General features: G+C 41.6%; 1 pseudogene; it reads right to left on the bottom strand.

Moving 5' to 3' along the window:
* Positions 1-3,159: 3,159 nt before the first annotated feature.
* Positions 3,160-13,295, bottom strand: LOC141995843 (zinc finger and SCAN domain-containing protein 32-like; annotated as a pseudogene).
* Between the last annotated feature and the right edge of the window lie 608 nt (positions 13,296-13,903).

Genomic DNA, 13,903 nt, shown 5'->3' with positions numbered 1-13,903 from the left:
ATTTCAACTCGCAATAATTTGCTCTGATGGGATAGGGAGGAGTTAGCTAGGCGCAGCTAGGATGCAACAATGGAAATAGTTATGGAAAGATTCTGCTCTATTCTGGGGCCTCTATAGTCGTTGAATACATCTGATTCATATAACATACACTCACATGAGTTAACGTAGTGCATTCTTAAACTATATTTACAGGAGACCTTCGCTGGTTCCCGGGAATTGGAAAAATAACACAAGATTCAGAAAAGAAAAGGAGAAATGACCCAAACAGCAGCTGAGTATCATATTAGACTCAGTGAGGTAAAATGTTGATAAACATAATGTGACTGGAGACAGCCAAAGTCGATTTATGAGAGGACAGGGCTTGTTTAACTAGTTTGATGGGATTCTTCAAAGATAGCTCGCCAAGCACACAAGGAAAAGGCAGCAGCTATTAGATCCGTTCAACACCTCTTGAAGTTTCACACTAGAATTTTTTGGTCAGAGTAGAGAACAACACGATAGAGGAGAAGAAGGAATTAGCTACTACGGGGCTGAGCGCTATAGAAACCCCAGAGAAACAGAGAGGAGAGGAGAAGAGAGAGAGAGAGCGCTTGGAAAATTGGCTGAAAAACAGCAGGTAGCTGCAAAGGGTCATTTCTCTCGATGGAAGGAGGTTACCAATCGGTTACATCAAGCTTTGCTTTGGGGATCTGTCTTGTTTATCATGAGGATTTTAAGATTTGAGATTGCAAATAATGAGGAAGATGTAACAAAATCCATATAGAGAAATGTAAATAACCGATCTGTAACCAATCTACCAAAGCAGACAGTATACACTACATGGAACAGTCAAACACCATGCTGGTCAAACAAGGCAATTAAGGTTTACTGAGGGAAAAATCTTTGATGTTACTGTGTAAGCCCAGTATGCAAACACGGTAGTGGGATGGATTTAAAGTTTAGCTTTAGCTGAAAACTATTAGAAACTATTTTATGGAGTGTATAGTACTGAGAAAGCCTTCCAAAGCACAACGACCTGGTTAGACTTGATTTAAAACAATACACTTGGATAGCTTTTGACAATCTTTTCATACCAGTGGCTTATTAAACTGGAAAAATACAACACAAGGAATAGGTCAGGATCCTGCGTCCACTGAAGCGAATGTCACTTCAGCTAAAATAATTCGGACAGACTAACAACAAAAATAGGAACCTGCACCACTTACTCACTCGAGTAAGGATTATTGGTGTGCGTAAGGGCGGCGGGATTGGCCCCTAAAGATTGATTCCCACTCCCACTGAAGTCAGTATGAGATCTGGCGTTACTATAGGTGGCAAGAGCATAGGACCTTTCTTCTCCAGCCCTACCTCTGGGCTGGATCTGAAAGATGTGGTGCTTCTAGAGAAGGTGCTGTGGTCCTCTGCTTACATAGATATTCATTGGAGCTGAGGTGTTTTCAGCACTTATCGGCAATGCTCAGCAGTTGCAAATTCGGGTTTTTCCTTTCTTTTTAATTGGTTAAACATTTGTCTGAAATGAAATCACTGGACGCTTGAAAATGAAGTGTAGTGGTAACTCTGAGACAGCACAAATAAAACTCGCATACATGGTAAACCTAAGAAAAGCTTTGGGGTAAATTAATGACAGTTTTTGTAAACCATCAGAACATTCTCTGTAAACATGAAATCTGTCAAACCCTTGTCTTTTGAAGGACCATAGCAAATAAATCACAGAAAAAATATGAATTCTCGAAAATAAATGAACAGTTTTATATAGATACCCATTTGTGCAACTGTAGCAAGGAATTCCTGGGTGAGAAAGCCAGAAAACTGACCAAGATAATTTTGATCATTGTCATAGGATTATATGTTGTGGGATTGTTTTTTCTCGTTGAATCTTTCATTAGCTGTCTGTCATTTTTTCATAAGCTAGCAAAATGATTAGCATCAATTTCCTTGTTCTCTTGGTTCCTGCGATACTTTCTTTTGCCTTTTGTGCTATTGCACAGACGTATTATCGCCTGATATGTTCCTGTGCTCCCTATTTCCCCTTTTTACATTAATTCAATTAGTTGACGCTTAAATAAAATAAATAATGGCCACGCTAGAAAGAAAAGCAGGTCCTGCAAATTTACTCACACGAGTAATCCGTAAGAACACCCATGTTCTCATCTGAAGCCAATCGGACTCCTGGGAGTAAAGGCTGCGGGACTGGGGTCTTAGTTCTCCACTGCTGCCAGTGGGCATGGGGGAAAGTTAAGTGCACGGAATGTCTACTTTATAGGGTAACGTGTTGTGTCCTTTAAAGCTACTTTGGCAGCACACTCCACCTTCCCTCTCTCTCCTTCTTGCACTTTGGCTCCCAGCCCCCAAAACACAATTATAACTGCTTTGATAGATCTTTACAACACTCCAAATGCTTGGCTGTCAAGGGTAGTGTTTTAAAGGGGATGATGCAGTGTGCAGCAATTCATACGAGGCGGCTGACAGTTCTTTTATATGAAAACGATGCCCAGATTTTTAACGCCAGGATGTATAACTGACAAAAGATCGCACTATTTAAAAACCAAAATTAAAATCCACACGATAATGGTAACAAGGTAGAAGAAAAATAGACTTCTCTCTATGTAGTTTCTAGTGGGAAAGCAGTCTCTTAAAGGCCTTTTGTAGCCTCTGAGTAAGTGAAAGTAAGTTCCTGGTAAATTATTAATCATGTATGATCTTCGCAGCTAAAGACAATCGTGCCCTTATTGCCTCTGGCCTGCAGTTTCAGGGAGTTGTTAATTGCAACACAAGCTGAATGAAGGCCTTGGAAATCTGGAATACAAACTAGGAGCTGTTCTTAAATGTTTCTATTTTGAGGGCTCCGGGTCAGTGTCTTTCCCATTCCTGTTTTGCATTTCACCGAGAAGGCTTTTATGGTGTGGACAACTCCCACAAAACGGATTTTAGGGGGAAAAAATCTCCCCTTTGTCTTGAAGCACTTTTGCTTTACTTTCTTTTTCTCCGCGCTAACGAGGTACAGAGGAACCTGAGCTCAATAGCGGATCTCGTGTTGTTTGTTTTCTCCCTGACTGGGAAACGCAGCCTGCAGCTGACGTTGGGGTAATCTGGAGTACAAGGCACTGTGAGCGCTTGCAGCTGGTTCCCTGCAGTTTATATACAATGGTTGCTGTCCCGTTAGGTCCGGTTTCCGGCCTGATTTCCAGGTACAGTGACATGAGACAGTAAAAGCCAGCGCAGGCATTCCGCAAAACCACCAGCAACAAAGGTCAGGTCAGACCCTAGAGAAAAAGAAAAATATAAAGAAACAACCCGATAAACGTTATAAGGTAGCATCACTCTTATTATACCCCCGTTGTCCTGCCTGGTCAATATGTACGGGCATAGGGGGATGGGCAAACACAGCTGATGTCTTAATAACAAAGTATATTCAGTTATTCTGGCTCTCTCTCTTACTGGCGCGATAATTCACGAGAAAGGTAATGTGTGCAAGGATAACTATGTTTTAAAAAGCAAGAATGCTGAGCTCTTCAATCTTAATAAGCGGCCCCACTTGCTCCTAGCAGTATCAGCAAGGGACTAGAGACCAGCAGGTTACACAGAGATTTGGGAGAGCCTCATTTCATTCCTGCCAAGCAATCCTTTTCACTAGCGTCAGTTTGACTTTTTAATATATTCCCAGACTTTGATAAACTCTTCCAGACATCCCTTTGGAGATCAGAAAGAGGACTAGCTGCCCTTTTTTGGTAGAGTGAGAATGTGTGTGACTAGAAAGGGGGGGGGAGGGGGAGAAGGGAGGTAGGAGTCCTTTTATTTTGATAGTATCCCTTCGGACTAGAAATGCAAACACTGATGAAAGCGTTATCTGATGGAAGATTAGAATGCAGTCTGCAAGTCGAACCCCCGTGCAGATCACAGGAGTTTATTAAATATATAATGGGCTCTGTAAATGTTTTCTCAGGGTAAAAGGAAATGCACAGAACTTATCCTGAAGTCCTGTATTTTACATAGTGTCAATGCATGAATCTCCCTGTAATTAATATACAACACCTGATTTCACTTTTCACCCAGCACAATTATATAGGTAGGTAGGACGATTTAAAGAAAATAACATCTGAATTTAAATCCTTTATATTTTAAACAATGACTAGATATTATTAACACATTATTAAAACTCCATTTAGAGGAACTTAATGAGACTTCACGTATTATCAATGGTAGAGAATTTCACAGAAGTGAAGTGATCATTAAAGCCATGTCTATCATTTCCAGACAACGCAAATGAGGCTTTTGCCTAATTGAATTCAATTTCTCTTGGCGTTTAAAGGTAAAACTATTTATTGTCCAATATGTGAGAGCGATCAGAACCATACCAATTGCGTATGAAAACCCTACTCTGTTAGATTAAAAACCTTGTGTTTCACAGAAGTATGTTTCCCATCATACACAAATCAGTAAGAGACTAGTGGCCACACTCCTTCATAATAAGCTTTTGAAAACGAATGGGCATGCAAGAAAAATGGAGGTTACCCCTCCGCCCCACCACCAAGTTCTCTTTCCTCTGTTAACCATCTCATTTGGAGAAACCTATTCACATAGAGAAGGTGGCAAATCTGGTAAAGAGGACAAAAGTGCAGCCTTAAGGAAACTAAGAAAGGGAATAAAAAACTTAAGAGAGTAGGCAGTCATAAAAATACATTTTCCAGTGCAGATTTATTATGGTCTTTTTGCTAGTATGAGTCAATGAGCAGGGGAAAAATCTGCTCAATTTGACAGTTAACTAGCATTAGAATTTATAGAAAGAATCAAAGTTGTTCAGGTAGGCTTTGAAAATGCTTATAAATTGGAGCCAAAGTTATTGAGGAAATATTGCACTAAAGTATGTGGAAATCTTTTTGCCTTTTAAAATATAAACATATATTCTGATTTCCAGAGGTGCTAAGCACCCACAACTCCTAATCAAGTGAATCAAGTAGATTTTCAGAATGGAGAGGGGTAACTAGTGGTGTTCCCCAAGGGTCAGTCCTAGGACCAATCCTATTCAATTTATTCATAAATGATGTGGAGAAAGGGGTAAACAGTGAGGTGGCAAAGTCTGCAGATGATACTAAACTGCTCAAGATAGTTAAGACCAAAGCAGACTGTGAAGAACTTCAAAAAGATCTCACAAAACTAAGTGATTGGACAACAAAATGGCAAATGAAATTTAATGTGGATAAATGTAAAGTAATGCATATTGGAAAAAATAACCCCAACTATACATACAATCTGATGAGGGCTAATTTAACTACAACTAATCAGGAGAAAGATCTTGGGGTCATTGTGGATAGTTCTCTGAAGACATCCACACAGTGTGCAGCAGCAGTCAGAAAAGCAAACGGGATGTTAGGAATCATTAAAAAAAGGGATAAAAGACGGAGAATATCTTATTGCCCTTATATAAATCAATGGTATGCCCGCATCTTGAATACTGCATACAGATGTGGTCCCCTCACCTCAAAAAAGATATACTGGCATTAGAAAAGGGCAACTAAAATGATTAGGGGTTTGGAACGGTTCCCAAATGAGAAGAGATTAAAGAGGCTAGGACTTTTCAGCTTGGAAAAGAGGAGACTAAGGGGGATATGATAGAGGTATATAACATTATGAGTGGTGTGGAGAAAGTGAATAAGGAAAAGTTATTTACTTGTTCCCATAATATAAGAACTAGGGGCCACCAAATGAAATCTATGGGTAGCAGGTTTAAAACTAATAAAAGGAAGTTCTTCACTCAGCGCAAGGTCAACCTGTGGAACTCCTTGCCTGAGGAGGCTGTGAAGGCTAGGACTACAACAGGGTTTAAAAGAGAACTGGATAAATTCATGGAGGTTAAGTTCATTAATGGCTATTAGCCAGCATGGGTAAGGAATGGTGTCCCTAGCCTCTGTTTGTCAGAGGGTGGAGATGGATGGCAGGAGAGAGATCACTTGATCATTACCTGTTAGGTTCACTCCCTCTGGGGCACCTGGCATTGGCCACTGTTGGCAGACAGGATACCTTTGGTCTGACCCAGTATAGCCATTCTTATGTTCTTATGTTATCAGAGTTATGGATGCTCAGCACTTCTGAAAATCAAGCCAGTAGTGCCTCTTCCTGTATGTAGATAGTCTTTGAAAAAACAAAAAGAAAATACCCTCCAAACTCAGTTCTTATGTGAAAAATTCTACCACTGGCGTGTTCCTCAAAGAATTGGTTGTCATAATGTTTAAATGATGACAGTGCTATACATACACAATATGTGGGAAGTTATGTTTTTAAAAAGTATGTTTATTTATTGTGGGTTTAACACAAACTTGGATTTCAGAATTAGACATTATTAATTTACTTGTTCTCTTTTCACATAAGATTGAATTTATTCATTCAAAATCAGTTTTCTTTTTAAACCTGGTTACTCATCCTTTGTTTTTCTTTAGGTAATGTAAACATCAAGTATATTTTCTTTCCACAGTCCTTCAAAAAGCTATTTTCTATAATTCAGGTTTATCTAGATCCATCTTCCCTTTTGTTCATAATATTTCCTTTAAAACATAAAGAAGACAGTTATTTACTGTCTAACTAAATAGACACCTCTAGTTAAAGTTGTAAACTCTATCATGCTGCTGTTCTGGCTTTGTTTTTCATAATTTTAAAAATATGAACAAATCAATTATATTAGCCATATGGCTTGATCATATCAACCATCTTATAAGCTAATTGCAGTTTAAACTCTGGCAACTTATTAGTGTAGGTGTTTAGGAAAGCTCTCTCCACTCCTGTCTTGTTTAAAAGATGACTGAAATGACAATTTTCAGAGTAGCAGCCGTGTTAGTCTGTATCCTCAAAAAGAAAAGGAGGACTTGTGGCACCTTAGAGACTAACAAATTTATTTGAGCATAAGCTTTCGTGTAGCTCACAAAAGCTTATGTTCAAATAAATTTGTTAGTCTCTAAGGTGCCACAAGTACTCCTTTTCTTTTTGTGAAATGATAATAAATACTCGAAGTGAAGTCATTACATCTTTTATTTTCATATTTCACTTTCTGGGTACCCAAAGAGTCCAAAACAGCCTTAGCAAATCTCTAGCTTGATTTACACTAGTGGAATGCAGGATATGAGACCATCAGGCTTTCATTTCAATCTATCCAAGTTTGTAATAATTTGCTTAAAAGAAGCTAGTTTTCAGCAATTAGCAGGTAAGTAGTACATTTTTTAGTTATTTTAGAGGTGTGTATTAGTAACAATGTACAAGTGGTTCCTCTCTGGCATTTACATACTGCACTATAAAACTTCACCCTTCAGTGATCCTAATACTTTGTCCATTAAATGTACTTACTCATTTAAATGGGAGTGTATTTAACTGCTAAACAGATGGTCTCTACACTGTGCACAATTATAAAGCAAGGGTTTGTGTATACTACCATATTTTAGGCTCCAGATTTCCTGCTTCCCTATGCACATTTCAAAGCAGTTTATTTTTCCATACAAAATATTAATACAGGTGGAAAAGCCAGTCTGGAATTCAGATAGCATCTTTTTTGCTATCAGAGCTCTTGTGAACACTATTGCAGGAAAGCTCCTTTATTCTCTGACAGTGGCAGCTTTCAAGGATTTTAACTAGTGCTGTACTTTTGATTTTTAAAGCACTTTAACAGAATATTTGAAATAGTCTCTGGGGTGGTGGAATTGTAAATACCTGATAGGCATTTGGGATCCCTGGTTACTTTATTGACTACATGTTGAGAAAAGTCTCTTGGCCCCAAATTAGCACTATTGAGGTAGTAGCCAGGTCAGTGAACAGATCTACTCTCTTTAGATCTGCAATATATTTACATATATATTGCATCCCTCCCCACCACACAAACCTGTGCACCTGCCCATCCACACACATAAAGCAACAAAATTAAAAAAATAAAGGTTGCAAAGTTAACCACTCACAATTTAGGAAATTGCAGAATTAAGGTTATTTGTGTAACTTTAATTCAGCCTCTTGTGTGTATGCATTATGAAATAGTCCTTAATTACATTATCACATGCTATTTTTTCCACAGGACCCTGCAGGCCTCATTCAGTGCACAGAATGGATGGCGCTCATTGAAGGAGCAGCTATTCAATACTTTATTTTAGCCTAATTGTTCCATGTGTGCCTCTAAGCCTTATTTACTACACACTATTCAAACACAGCTCTGAATACAGAATTATTAATTTCCTCATAGGATTGTTTACGGTACTGATAAGTATAGTATTTGAATGTTTCACAAACATTAATGAATTTATGTTCACAGTATCCCTGTCAGATGAGGGGATACTATTATCCCAGTTTTACAGCTGGAGAACTGAGGCACAAAGAGTTTAAGGTGTATCTTGTTCACTGAATGAGAGAGGGGGTCCTGTGGAAAAAAATGGTATGTGATCATGTAATTAATGACTGTATGAGAATACAAATGCACAAGGCAGCTGAATTAATGTTGCACAGGTAACCTTAACTCTGGCATTTTCTAACTTTTGAGTATTTAACTTTTCAACCTTAATATTGTTTTAACATAGTTTTTTGTGTGTAATTTCCTAAGTTCTTTAAAAGAATAAACTGAAAAAAATCCATCATGTGGAATCATACCCACCCCTAAATGGGTCATCAACAGGATTGGAACCTTTAGAGTCAACACAGAGACCTCTGCCACTTGAGCTAACAAAGTAACTGACCGCGGTAACAGGCTGTGATCCTCCCTGTGGACCAGCAGCTAGAAGGGGATGATGCATGCATATTTTTTCATTGGGTTTCAGACATTTGATTACACTGGGCTTAGGAGTCCTGGATTCAGTTCCAGGATCTAGAGGGGAATGTGCTCTAAAGGACAAAATCCCTTCTGTCCCTGTTCTCCCAATTCTGCTTGTGTCCCCTCCAGCCTGTCCTTTTGCTAGTCCAGTCTCTTCCTAAACCCTAGATCCTCATCCCAGTCCCAGTAACCACCCCGTGGGGTTCCTCATTCCAGTTCAAGTTCCCTTGACCAGCCAGTCCTAGTTATGCTCTCCAGGTTCCTTGTTCAAGTCCCAGTTTCCCTCCACTCTCTATTATGCTCCTCATCAGAGTTTCCTTCCAGGCCCTTCGCCCAGTAGATCCTAGTCTCTTACTCATCCCCTTGGGCTCCTTGTCAGTACCAGTCTCTCTCCTCCCACTCCCCCAGTGTGTCCCCAACCTCAAGCCATTAAAAAAAAATGCAGGTGTAGATCCTTCAATTGTTCCACAGTGGGAAAGCATAGTTACTTGGGGTCTGATCTGAAATACAGTGTAGTCAATGGGCTTTGGATCAGGCCGTATATCAGTAGCATTTGTCATTTGACTCAAGACTATTTCAATTTCTTTTGTTTTGCTTGAGTGGTGTACCCTCAGTGTATCACTTTATTATTTATTTGTATGATGGTAGCGCCTAGAGGTCCTAACCAAGTCAGTGCCCCTTTTTGCAAGGCACTGTACAGGCATATAGTAAAAAACAGTCCTTGCCCCCATGAGCTCACAGCCTTTGTTCAAGACAAGGTGTAACAGGTGGATGAAGCCAACAAATGGGGGAAAGAAATGGAATGGACTGGGGGAACAGTAATACAGGCTTATTTTTTCATATACTAGATGGATACAGAATTTGTAGATACAGGGTGTTTCTGTTTGGCTCTGTTAATGCAGACAAATAAGCAGATCAGTGGCCATAGTCTCAGCTTGCCATCTGTTAAGCTATTATCATGGGGGGCTGTGCTACTGGCATTCTGGTAGAAGTGAGTCTTAAGGATGGATTTGAGATAGGATATCATAGTGGCTTTAAAGGTCTGACACTGATTGCTGGGAGGAAAAAAGTGAATAACTGGAAAAGGAGGCACTTTTTCATGATATAAGGGCAGCCCAGCCTATGCCAGATGCTGTTCTGCTTGTTTTGGCAGACCTTTATGTGGATCTGGCTATGGGCTGAGTTTCTATATCAACACTCTGCCAAATATGATGCATGATCATATGATGCTTGTGTCTATTAATGGGCTTCTACTTACGTTTACTTGGGGAGGGGAGAAGGTGGGGGGAGGGGTTGTTTTTATGTTCCTTGAGCATCATCTTGCTGCCCAATCCAGAATGAGTTTTCTAGTCATTTTTTTCTTGGACTTGATGTAAACCCTCATAGTGATTGTGATTATTACTATTTGAGAAATAAACAGTATTCAGCTGGAAGTATAAAGCCCCAAAAGCATATTCATCATATGTATGAGCAGGAAATACAGTCAATGACATTTGTACAGTACTGTTCATGCACAGATCCCCCACAGCATTTTGTACACAGATTGACACACAAATCACTTCAGTTTTGGTGTCTTCCAAATTCCAAATTTTGCTTGTCTTAAATTCTCCCTGCAGCTGCCTGCAGGTGGAAGGCAGCAGCCATCTGATCATGCCCAGTGCCATTATAAAATTATTCCAAACAGAAAGCGAAGATAATTTTTTCTAATTGAAATTGATGAGAGAATTTGAGATTGGGAGAACTGGGATTTGGAAAGAACCAGCCCTGACACCCCAGCTCCTGGGAGTGAAGAGAAGATCCATTGATAAAATTGTATTACTTTAATGGCTGTTATGAGATTCACAAGAAATGTTAAATGGACTGCTTGCCATTTACAAAAAAATTAATGAAACACGAAATTCAAAAATGTCACCAGTTTTTCACATATTGTACATGAATGTAGAAACACCTGAGAGATGTGGACATTATTGTTCAATCCATTTTGCTGAGGTAAAAATGAAAGTGCTACCGGTCAGTCAGGAATCAGTTTGGAGTGGGTAAATCTACCGTGGGGGCTGCTGTGATCTAAGTAGCCAGGGCAATCAATTCACTTCTGCTAAGAAGAGTAGTGACTCTGGGAAACATGCAGGGCATAATGGATGGCTTTGCCATGACGGGGTTCCCTAACCGTGGTGGGGTGATAGACGGAATGCACATCCCTATCTTGGCACTAGACCACCTTGCCAAAGAGTACATAAACCAAAAGGGGTACTTCTCAATGGTGTTGCAAGCGCTAATGGATCACAGGGGCCGTTTCACCGACATCAACATGGGATGGTCGGGAAAGGTACATGACGCGTGCATCTTTAGGAACTCTGGTCTCTTCAGAAAGCGGCAAGAAGGAACTTTCTTCCCAGACCAGAAAATTACCATTGGTGATGTTGAAATGCCAATAGTTATCCTTGGAGATCCAGCCTACCCCTTGCTCTTGTGACTCATGAAGCCATACACAGGCAGCCTGGACAGTAGTAAGGAGCAGTTTAACCATAGGCTGAGCAAGTGCAGAATGGTGGTAGAATGTGCCTTTGGACGTCTTAAAGGGGCGCTGGTGCAGTTTACTCACTAGGTTAGACCTCAGTGAAAGCAATATTCCTATTGTTGTTGCTGCTTGCTGTGTTCTACATAATATCTGTGAAAGTAAGAGGGAAAAGTTTCTGGCGGGGTGGGGGGTTGAGGCAGAGCGCCTGGCTGCCAATTATGAGCAGCCAGACACCAGGACAATAAGAAGAGCATATCGAGGCGCACTGCATCTCCGAGAGGCTTTGAAAACCAGTTTAATGAATGATCCAACACTGATGTGACAGTTGTGTGTGGTGTTCCGTACCAACCTTCCCTCTTTTTCGCCTGTACTGCCCTGAAACTAAACTCCCATGAACCACAGTGTGGACAGTGAATAAAGAGCCTCTTGTACTCAGTTCATGCTTTTTTATTATGCTAACAAACACTGAACGGAGACAGCAATGAATAGCAATGATAACCAGGTAAGGGCCTGGTAACACAGGGAGGGAGGGGCAAGGACACATAGCTTATTACAATTGCACTGTCTAACAATCAAAGCTGTAGGAATGAGAGCTTTCTGCTCCATGAACCATTCCCTGGAGTTGAGTTCAAGGGATAATGGAACTCCCCCACCCTCTCCCCACACCGCGCATTCTAGGATGACTAAGAGAGGAGGATATGGAACTTGGCGAGGAAGGCAGCTGGTTCATCACTGGGTGCAGCGGGACTCTAAGGTCTAGCTGCCTTTCCTGCAACTCAACCAGACTCCTCTACATGTCTGTTTGCTCCTCCATAAGCCACAACATCTCCTCTTGTGTGTTCCGCTCTTGTTCCCTGCTTGCTTTCCTGCCCTCTTAGTTGATGTGCATGCTCTCTGAGAATGTGAGCCTCCATGCATGGAGCTGGGCCCTGTCAGCCTTGGAAGAACGCATCAAATCACAGAACATGTCTCCCCTTGTCTGCTTTTTTTGCCTCCTAATCTGGGACAGCCTTTGTGCTGGAGTGGAGGAAGCACCCAAAGAAAATGTTGCAGCTGCAAGGAAAAGCATACCTTGTTGAAAACAAAAGGGTAACTGTGGCAATGAATTAAACAATTCACAGCAGCAAATACGTTCCCTGAGGTACTTGGCCAAATTTTGTGTTTTAAAAGAAGAGCCTGCCAGTAAGGTATAACACATGGCAGAGAGCTGGACAGCAGATTTTGGTTTGCAGGCAGGCATGGTAAGCACAAAGAAAGGGTAGGCGGTGTGAGGGCACACCAGGGGAAATTTTTTAGTGTGGAAACTCGTGGCACATAAACAGGCTTTTCCAGGGAGCACCCTTTGCGTGGCTGAACTGACCGCCACTGTATCCCAATTGTTTACCTCAAATTAAACTGTAACCACAATTGCATTTAACCTCTGTAGTGTTATTACAAGAGTACACTTACCAGAGGTGCCTTCCCCACCATCACAGTCCCGCACCAGTGGATCCTGTGAGGGGATTGGCTCCAGAGTTAGGAAAAGGTCCTGGCTGTCGGGGAGAATGGATCCTCCTGCTGCGCATTCTCCTCCTCCTCTTCCTCACCAACAATGTCCTCCTCGTTGTTGCCAGGGGCCACCTCGGTCCCCTGGGAGGTATCCATGGAGAGTGTTGGGGTACTGGTGGGGTCCCCACCTACAGTCGCATGCCGCTGCTCATAGAAGTGGAATGTCTGTGGCTTAGCACCAGAGTGACTATTTGCCTCCCTTGTCTTCTGGTACACTTGCCTGAGCACCTTTATTTTCACACGGCACTGCTGTGTGTCCCTGGTATAGCCTTTTCCCACCATGCCCTGTGCAATTTTGGCATAGATGTCAGCATTTCTTCTGCTGGTTCAGAGCTCTGCCTGCACAGACTCTTCTCCCCACACAGCGATGAGATCCAGTGTCTCCCATATGCCTCATGCTGGAGCACGTTTGGGTACCTGGGCAGCCAAGGTCAGCTGTGGTGGTGAGCTCTCCATGCTGACCAAACAGGAAGTTCAAAAGTTCCCGGGGCTTTTCCTGTTTACCTGGCTGAAGTGCAGTGGAGTTGAAAGTGCTGTCCAGAGCAGACACATTGGAGCACTCTGGGACACCTCCCGGAGGCCAAACAAGTCAAAATACTCTGTGCTGTGTCTACACGACACCTAATTCGACCTGGGAAGGTCGAATCTAGTGCTATTTCTCTCATTGAGGTGGAGTACAGGTGTCGATTTTAAAAGCCCTTTAGGTCGGCGGGAAGGGCTCTGTGGTGTAGACAAGCTCATTATAAACTCGACCCAATGAGGGGAATGTCGATCTAATGATGTAGTGTAGATAAGCCCAGAGGTTAAAAAGGGGGCCAAAGGGATTTTGTTGGGTTAGAGGCAGTCCTCTGATCTCCTGAGGGCATGTCTACACTTTCTAGTGAAGACCTGCTAAATCGACCGCAGATCGCTCACCCGTCAACTCCGCTACTCCACCAGAATGAGAAGTGTAAGGTAAGTTGACGGGAGAGTGTCTCCCATCGACCCAACGCATTGTAGACACGGCAGTAAGTTGATCTAAGCAACGTCGACTCCAGCTATGTTATTCACATAGCTGGAGTTGC

The sequence above is a fragment of the Natator depressus genome, chromosome 11, assembly GCF_965152275.1.
Source record: "Natator depressus isolate rNatDep1 chromosome 11, rNatDep2.hap1, whole genome shotgun sequence".
In the NCBI taxonomy this organism is placed as follows: domain Eukaryota; kingdom Metazoa; phylum Chordata; order Testudines; family Cheloniidae; genus Natator; species Natator depressus.
This window is presented reverse-complemented; position numbering and strand designations above follow the sequence as displayed.